Below are 8,836 nucleotides of genomic sequence, written 5' to 3'. Positions count from 1 at the left end.
GATGTATTCTGATTCACCAACCTGGAAGCTCTCCAAACCTCATCTGGTTGGGTTTTTATGGCGGCTTCATGATATGGGCAAGATTGATTAAATTGGGGGCCATTAACAATTGATTGACCCTCCAGCCCCTCCCCCCTTGCAGAGGTGGGGGCTGAAGGGGGTCTGAAATTTCCAACCCTCCAATCACATGATTGGATGCCCTGGCAACCAGCCCCCAGCCTTAAGTGGAGGCCCAAAGTCACCTCACTAACCAAAAAAAAGGACACTGTTAGGGCTCTCATCACTTAGAAAACTCCAATGGCTTTAGGAGCTCTGTGCCAGAAATGGGAATGGAGATCAAATACATATTTCTTATTAGAAACCACAGTATCACAAGAGGAAAGGCCAAGTGTGGGCATAGTGAGAGGGTGGCCCTCTGCAAGTCAGAGAGGTGAGGGGGGTGGGGGGGAGACACGGGGGACCAACCCTGCCAGCATGTTGATTTTGGACTTCCAGCCTCCAGAACTGCGAAGACATAAATTTCTGTTAAGTCCTGCCCTCCTCCTCCCCTTGCCCCCCTACCCCCACTCACCCCTGCCCCCACCACCCCCCTCGCCCCCTCCTTCCCCCTGGACCTGCTGCCCCCTGCCCCCTCCCTCACCACCCCTCTCCCCCTCCAGCCCTCCCCCGTCTCGCCCCCTCCCTCCCCTTGCCCCCCTCCCACCCTGTGCTCCCTACTCCCATGCCTGCTGCCCTTCCCCCCCTGCGCCCCCTATCCCCCTACCGCCCCTCCCCCGCCCCCTTGTCGTCGTCCTCCCCCTGCTGCCCCTCTCCCCCTCCATGCCCCCTCCCCTTGCCCCCCTCGGCTCTGCCCGTTTTGCCCCCCCTCGCCCCCTCCTTCCCCTTGCTCCATGCCCCCTACTCTTGGGCCTACCGCTCCCCGCCCCCCAACCCCCTCGCCCCTCCCGCCCCGTGCCCCCACCCTTGTGCCTGCCGCCCCCTCCCCGAGCCTCCTCCCCCAATCCCCTCTCGTCCCCCTCTTCCCTTGCTGCCTCCCCCCCCTCCATGCCCCCTCCCCTGTCTCCCTCTCTTCCCCTGCCCCCCTCCTGCCCCCTCCCCCCTGCCTGCTGCCTCCTCCCCCAACCCCCCCACCCCTGGCGCCCCTCCCCCTCGGCCCCCCTCTGGCCCCCCCACTCCCCTCTAGTCCCCTCTCTCCCCTTGCCCCCCTCCTGCCCCTCTCCTCCTGCCCTGTGCCCCCTACCCCCATGCCTGCTGCCCTTTCCCCCTGCACCCCGTATCCCCCCGCCCCCTCCCCATGCCTGCTGCCCCTCCCCCCTGCACCCCGTATCCCCCCACTGCCCCTCCCCTGCCCCCTTGTCGTCCTCCTCCCCTGCTGCCCCTCTCCCCCTCCATGCCCCCTCCCCTCTTTCTTCCTCTGCCCCCCTCCTGCCCCCTACCCCCTTCCCCCCCTCCCCCTCGGCCCCCCTCTGGTCTCTCCACTCCCTTCTAGTCCCCTCCCTCCCCTTGTCCCCCTCCCGACCCCCTTGCCCCTACCTCCTTCTGCCCCATGCCCCCTACCCCCCTTGTGCCCCCCTCACCGCCCCTGCTGCCTCTTGCCCCATGCCCCCTCCAGCCCCCACCTCCCTCGCCACCCCCTCCCCTGCCGCCCCCTTCCCCCATCCTCGCCCCCCTCTACCCTCCTTGCCCCTTCCCTTCGCCCCCCCCCCCCAATCTGTGGTATTTTCTTACCACAGCCCAATACACCCCCAGTGGCAGTTCTGGTAGATTCCTTTTTTTTTTTTTTTTTTTAAAGCGAGCGCACAAGGTGGGGGGTTGGGGAGAGGCAGAGGAGAGGGGGGGAGAGAAAATCCCAAGTAGGTTCCAAGCGCAGAGTAGAGGTCTACATGGGGGCTCCATCCCACCACCCTGAGATCATGACCTGATATAAAATCAAGAGTCAAGCACTTGGCCACCCAGTCACTCTCCACCTCCCCCACCCTTTTTTTTAAACCGGCAGCATATATTTACTAGACAATTCCAAGTTCTATTCTAATAAGATAAAGCCCATTACTTTGTTCAGGTTACTTGGACATTCTAGAAAGTTGGGGGGGGGGGGCAGAGGAGAAGGAACCACAATGAAAACCACAGATGTTTGGGATAAATGTGCTATAACCCGTTGTTTATTTTTTAATTTTTTTTGGTTAAAGGAAGACAAACTTGATAATCAACATCCCACTGACAAAAGTGGGAGAGAAAAAACTTGACTTTTTAATCTGGCGTTGATGTGTATCTTCTCATTTCATAAGCACCATTTATGGGGTACCGCTCCCCACCACCAACAGAATACTTACAAGTCAAAACGAATATCAGAAAGTTCAAAGTCCTAACGAAACGAATCTCAAAATTTGGATGGCTTCTTGAGGGTGGGCGGTGTGCCCAACGCTGGGGCCACGTCAGGCCGGTTAGTAGAAGCAGACGGTATGCAGGAAGGCTCTGCCGCTCTTCTCCTCAAACTCTTGCAGCAGCTCCTCGATGTCGTTATCCATGTCGTCGGTGTGCTGGATGCACTGGCACAGCTCACAGATGAGGAACGCCCCCAGGGTGGCTTCTTCAAGGTTGTCTTGGATATCCACGTTGATCACATGCACCGGCTGGCAGGTTTCTTGCTCTCTCGAAGTCAGGTCTTCCACCACCTGATCGTACACTCTCTCTTCACAGGTAAGGATCAGATCGAAAATATCTTTACAGTTCTGGAACCTTTCCGGGCGGGGCTTGATCCTCTTGTTTCTATCCAGCATATGTAAAATGCCGTTCTGCGTGTAGAGATCTTTATCCTTCCGAACGAGATCATTGTACATCTGGTCGTAGGTGGTCTTGAAATCATAAACATTTGGCTTGTCGGGTGCTGGTCCCGGGAGCTTCACATGGGTTCCTGTTCCAAAGGAACGGACGCTGAATCCGCGTTTATTGAGGATGTTGTGCGCCTCCATGCTCCGGTTCTGATTGCTTGAGCATACCACTGCCACTCTAAGCGGCAACGTCGACATAGCGGCAGCCATACCAACTGCGACACAACTGATCCCGAATTCCAACCTAACGGTTTCGAATCTTCGCAAACAGAATGGCGCCTGTGGCGTCCGGAAGTCGTGACGCCAAGGCGGTGGCGTCCCCGACGTAGCACATCAAGATGCGTGTGGCGCAGGCATGTGTACGGCGGTGCGGGCATGTGTACGGCGGTGCGGGCACGTGTACGGCGGTGCGGGCACGTGTACGGCGGTGCGGGCACGTGTACGGCGGTGCGGGCACGTGTACGGCGGTGCGGGCACGTGTACGGCGGTGCGGGCACGTGTACGGCGGTGCGGGCATGTGTACGGCGGTGCGGGCACGTGTACGGTGCCGTGGTGGCTTCCTGCTCAGGCAGGCGTAGTAGTTTCTAAAAAATAGGTCCCAGTGAATCATGTCTTCCGGTGTTCACAGTTCTTTGCAAAGTATCCGTGCAGTGCTCCTTCCATCAGGAGGTAGAATTATTTCTCTACTATTTAAGTCTGAGCTGGCCTTCACATTTTTGATAACTAGAACGTGACTGAAGTCACGTGGGTGTGGGGGAGGGGTCTCAGTCTAGGGCTCAAGAGACGTTGTGTCTCCATTTTGGCTTGAGGGAATTTCCGGCTACTGTGTGAAGAAGCCCCAGGCTATCTTGAGGGAGAGAGAGACCACTTGGAGGAGAACCAAGCCCCTCAGATACATTAGTGAATCTTGCCAGCACCATGAGAAGACAGAGGTTGAAACATCCTACTCATCCCCCAGCTGTTTGAACCACCCCAATTGACTCATCAGTTCTGTGGGTATTTGGGTTCTCTAGCCTCAGCCACATCTGGAACAGAGATGATTCATACACTCACCCCACTTCCCCTTGCCCCAGATTCCTGACCCATAGAGTTGTGAGAAATAAAACAATAGTTGTTTTAGGCTCCTGACTTTGGGGATGGTTTGTTAGCCAGCATTAGCTAACTGGTAATAGTGGAGACTTCCAGTTGCTCCACTGCGGCTCTTCTCCTCTTTGTCCTCTTTCCCCCCCTTTTTAAAAAGATTTCATTTATTTATTTGCCAGAGAGAAAGTACAAGCAGGGGGAGCAGTGGAAGGAGAGGGAGATGCAGGCTCCCTGCTGAGCAAAGAGCCCGATGTGGGGCTCGATCCCACGATGCTAAGATCATGACCTGAGCCAAAGGCAGAGGCTTCACCGACTGAGCCACCCAGGCGTCCCCCGTCCTTGTCCTCTTCGAATGGTTCATTTCTCAGCTAGATACACGGCCACCTAAATAAAAATTACATTTCTCAACTTGCCTCGCAGGTAGATACAGCTGTGGAATCCTCTAGTCAAGTTTTGGCCAATGGGATATAGAAGAAGAAAGGGTACGTGCAGCTTCTGGGGTAGCGTTTACCTTTGAGGCCTTGATCTTAACAATATGTCAGAGTTTACTGGAGACACTGTTGTAATTGGAGAGACAGGGACACTTGGTAGGACAGCCATCCTTGCTTCTACCTCACCTGAATGAGGTGAGGGTGCTTTTGGCACCGGTGAGGAAAAAAATAATAAAATCAAGCAGCAACCAAAACAGTGTACTTCAGGCAAGGCTTCAGGGTCAAAAAATTAATGCAGAGGGGCGCCTGGGTGGCACAGCGGTTAGGCGTCTGCCTTCGGCTCAGGGCGTGATCCCGGCGTTATGGGATCGAGCCCCACATCAGGCTCCTCCGCTATGAGCCTGCTTCTTCCTCTCCCACTCCCCCTGCTTGTGTTCCCTCTCTCGCTGGCTGTCTCTATCCTGTAGAATAAATAAATAAAATCTTAAAAAAAAAAAGTTAATGTAGAAAGAGGATCTAAAAATGATACGGTGTGAGGATTGGAGTAAAGGGAACCCTCACGCAGTGTTGGTGAGAATGCAAACCGGTGCGGCCACTGGAAAATAGCGTGAAGATTCCTCAAAGAATTAAACCTAGAACTACCCTGTGATCCAGCAATTCTACTTCTGGGTATTTATCGGAAGAAGACAAAAACACGAACTCAAAAAGGTATCTTTAGCTCCATGTTCATTGCGGCATCATTCACACTAGCCAAGATACGGAAGCAACGTTAAGTGTCTACTGATGGATGAATGGTTACAGGAGATGTGATATAGATACAGATATATGCATGGATGAATATATACACACATTAGAGTATCATTAGATCATAAACAAAAATGAAATGTTGTCATTTGCAACAACATGGATGGACCTTGAGGGCATGATGCTACTAACTCAGAGAAAGACAAATACCATTTGATCTCACTTGTAGATAGAATCTAAAAACAAAAAACAAAAAAACAAAAAAAAATACCAGGGGTGCCTGGCTGGCTTGGTCAGAAGAGCATCTGACTCTGGTTGTGAATTCAAGCCCCATGTCGGGTGTGGATAGTTCTTAAAAATAAAGTCTTTAAAACAAAAAACCCCACTAAACTCATAGATTATACGTAGAACAGATTGGTGGTTGCCAGAGGTAGGGAATGGGTATGTGTATGTAAAATGGGTGAAGGGAGTCAAAGGGTGCAAACCCAGGTATAAAATGCATTAGTCCTGGGGATATAGTGTACAACGTGGTGACTACAGTTAATAATACTGTGTCGTATACTTAGGAGTTGTTAGGAGAGTAACTCTTTCGGGCGCCTGGGTGGCTGGGTTGGTTAAGTGTTTGCCTTTGGCTCAGGTTATGATCTCGGGGTCCTGGGATCGAGCCCTGCATGGGGCTCCTTGCTCAGTGGGGAGCCTGTTGCTCCCTCTGTCTGCTGCTCCCCCTGCTTGTGTGCTTGCCGTCTGACAAATAAATCTTTTAAAAAGTATCTTTTAAAAGTTCCCATCACAAGAAAAAAAATTATAATTATGTGTGGTGACGGATGTTAATTAGATTTAATTGTGGTAATTTCTCAATATATACAAATAACTGAATCATGTTGTGCACCTGAAACTAGTATGTAACTTATACCTCAATAAAACTAAGGTGTTTGTTTTGTTTTTGATGATACAGGGAGCTTCCGTTGGAAAGACTGCCTTTAACATGCCAGTAATCCAACATGTTTTTAAAAGATTTTATTTTTGCATGCACGAGAGAGAGAAAGCACAAGTGGGGGAGGGGCAGAGGGAGAAGCAGACTCCCTGCTGAGTAGGGAGCCGGATGTGGGGCTCGATCCCAGGACCCCGGGATCATGACCTGAGCCAAAGGCAGACGCTTCACCAACTGAGGCACCCAGGCGCCCCAGTAATCTAACATTTTGAGTGCCTTGGCAAATACATTGTGGTGAATCTTCTCATTAAAATTTGATTTAAGGGGTGTCTGGGTGGCTCAGTCGGTGAAGCATCTGCCTTTGGCTCAGGTCATGATCTCCGGGTCCTGGGATGGAGCCCCACAACAGGCTCCCTGCTCAGTGGGGAGTCTGCTTGTCCCTCTCCCGCTGCCCCTCACCCCTGCTCGTGCACACGCGCTCACTCTCTTGCTCGCTCTGCTCTCTCTCGCAAGTAAATAAAATCTAAGGGAAAAAAAAGAAATTTGATTTAAATCAAGACTTTGGGCCCTTGGACTTGGGCATGGAATTCTCTCAGGGTAGTAACATGGGCCTGGTACTTGCATCTCCATTACCCACTCACAGGTCGTGGTTGTGATCTTGTTGTAGGAGAAACTACAAAGATCTTGTCATATCCTGGCTCCAGATGAGCAGACCTCCCAAGTATGGGAGAAAGTTGAGAGGTATGATTAAAAGTCCAGATGGGGGGGGGGGGGGAGAAAAAAAAAGTCCAGGGGAGAAGGACTGGCATAGATGCCTGCCTAGGGCTCCTCATCTGTTAGCCACTAGGCCTGTCCATGCTTCATCTCGATTCTGTCGTCATCTCTCTCCCCATGGCCACTTCCTTGTGTTCAGCCTTTATAATTTCTCTCTAGGGCTCCCTGACCCTGCCCTCAGTCCTGTCCCTTGGAATCCATTCTCTTGCTCTGTAGCCACAGTGATTTCTCTAGAAAGTGTATCAGATTCATGATATTCCTGTGCTTAGAATCCTAGCAGTAAAACCCTAGCACGTCTCCCCAGGCCTTTCATAGGAAGTAGAAAGCCTCCTTCAGGCTCTGTGTGATCTAGCACCACTTTTTCTCCCTGGCTCATCACCATTCCTCTTCACTCACATGCTGGCTATGCTCCAGCCAGCCTGAATGACTTGAAAACTCCTGAAGCAACCCAGCTGTCAAAGCCTCGGGGGTTCTTTCCTGGACCCTTCTTCTAGGTCATCACTTTGCTGGTTTTGTAAGACTCAACTTGTGCATGAGGCTACCTCCTTGAGGAGGCCTCTCAGATTAAGGCTGCATTCTTCGTGTTCCGAGCAGGCCTGTCATTACACTTGCCAGGCCGTTTTCTGATGGTCAGTCTTCCCCACAGGACTGTAAAGTGCTTGATACAGTTGTAGCATCCACAGCCAGTGCCCTGCCGCCATATCCTATCAGCACTTTTCATTTCCGGCCATTTCCAGATCTCCTCCAGAAAGCTGCTCCAGGAGCCTGAGGGTAGGCCCTCTAAAAACAGGTACTGGTTATTGGCAACAAAAGCTCACTGAGGCCAGGGGCTGCTCAAAAACGGTACAGAGGTACCCAGGGGAAGCCAAGAGGCAGCACCAACATTGGCAACGATGATTCTTAGTAAAGAACAGGACGTTTCCTTGACCACCTCACCCCTTCGAGTGCGATGGATGTTCCTCCCCCAGGCTTCTCTCCATCTTTGCTCTTGCTGTGAGTTCCATGGGGGTGGCAACAGTACAGCTTTGTCCCCACCAGCCATCACACCAAGGCCCTGTACATAGCTTGCCCGAATCACTGTTGCCCAAGGGATGGAAGGTCGAATGTTCGTCCAACAATGGCATAAACCGCACATGCAGGGGCCAGGGTGGAAACAGCTCTGTGGGAACAAGGCAGAGGTCAGGACAGGGACTGGGGCCTTAGCTGACTGTGGAATGATTGTTTCAAACCGGGGGCCAGTTTGGCAGCCTCTCCGTTAGCCACCAGCTCGTCCCCCTGAATGCGTGTTTCCTCCTGAGGACGTGAAGTACTGGGTAGGTGTTACTAACTTTGTGTGTGCTGATGGGGTGGGGGCTTGGGGAGGAAAAGTGCTTCCCAGCTTCCCCTGGGAGAGCCCCAGTGGCTCTGAGCTTGGAGGAGAGTGAGATCGAAGAGAAGCTGGACGTGTGGGCTAGAGGGAAGGGGACTTCCAGGTTAGGGGAGAAGTCTCCAGGGCAGAGCTGATTTGACTCTGAAAGTAGCCAGAGGAAAGATTGTAGTGGGTGCACTCACCCCTGCTGGGGCACCGGCTTGGGCACTTGATACCTTATCTTTTTCAATCTTTCAGATTTTTTAGATCTGACTGTTACTCTCCTCTGGGGACTGACTAGGCAGTAATTAAAATCACGTGAGATTGGTCTAAAAAACCTGAAAGTCATTATTAATTTACAGTGAGAAATCCAGTCCTTTATTCAGTTATTTATTCCATGCATATTTATTGAGTGCTGATCTAAGCCAGGCCGGTCATGCATAACCCTAAAGTTCTTTCTGGAAGGTAGCATATAGTCTTCAGGCAGGAAACAAAAATCACACTGGTTATTTTAACAGAATTTAATATAGAGAGTATTTAGCTAGGTATAGTGAGTGACCGAAGAACCCAAAAACCGAAAAGGGAACGCCAAGGCATCATGGCGGTAGTAGTCTCAGACAGCAGCTGCCACAGGTGGGGGGACAAAGAGGGGAAAAAATGGAATTATTAAAACGTAGAAGCTCGGAGGCGGGAATCA

The 8,836-nt window shown here is 52.0% G+C and overlaps 1 pseudogene; it reads right to left on the bottom strand.

Annotated features, from left to right (window-relative positions):
• Positions 1-2,441: 2,441 nt before the first annotated feature.
• LOC123791106 (RNA polymerase II subunit A C-terminal domain phosphatase SSU72 pseudogene) lies at positions 2,442-3,026 on the bottom strand (annotated as a pseudogene).
• Between the last annotated feature and the right edge of the window lie 5,810 nt (positions 3,027-8,836).

Source organism: Ursus americanus, chromosome X (assembly GCF_024610735.1).
Source record: "Ursus americanus isolate L20-20 chromosome X, mUrsAme1.1.p, whole genome shotgun sequence".
In the NCBI taxonomy this organism is placed as follows: Eukaryota; Metazoa; Chordata; class Mammalia; order Carnivora; family Ursidae; genus Ursus; species Ursus americanus.
Note: the sequence above shows the minus strand (reverse complement) of the source record. Positions and strands in the feature narration are given on the sequence as shown.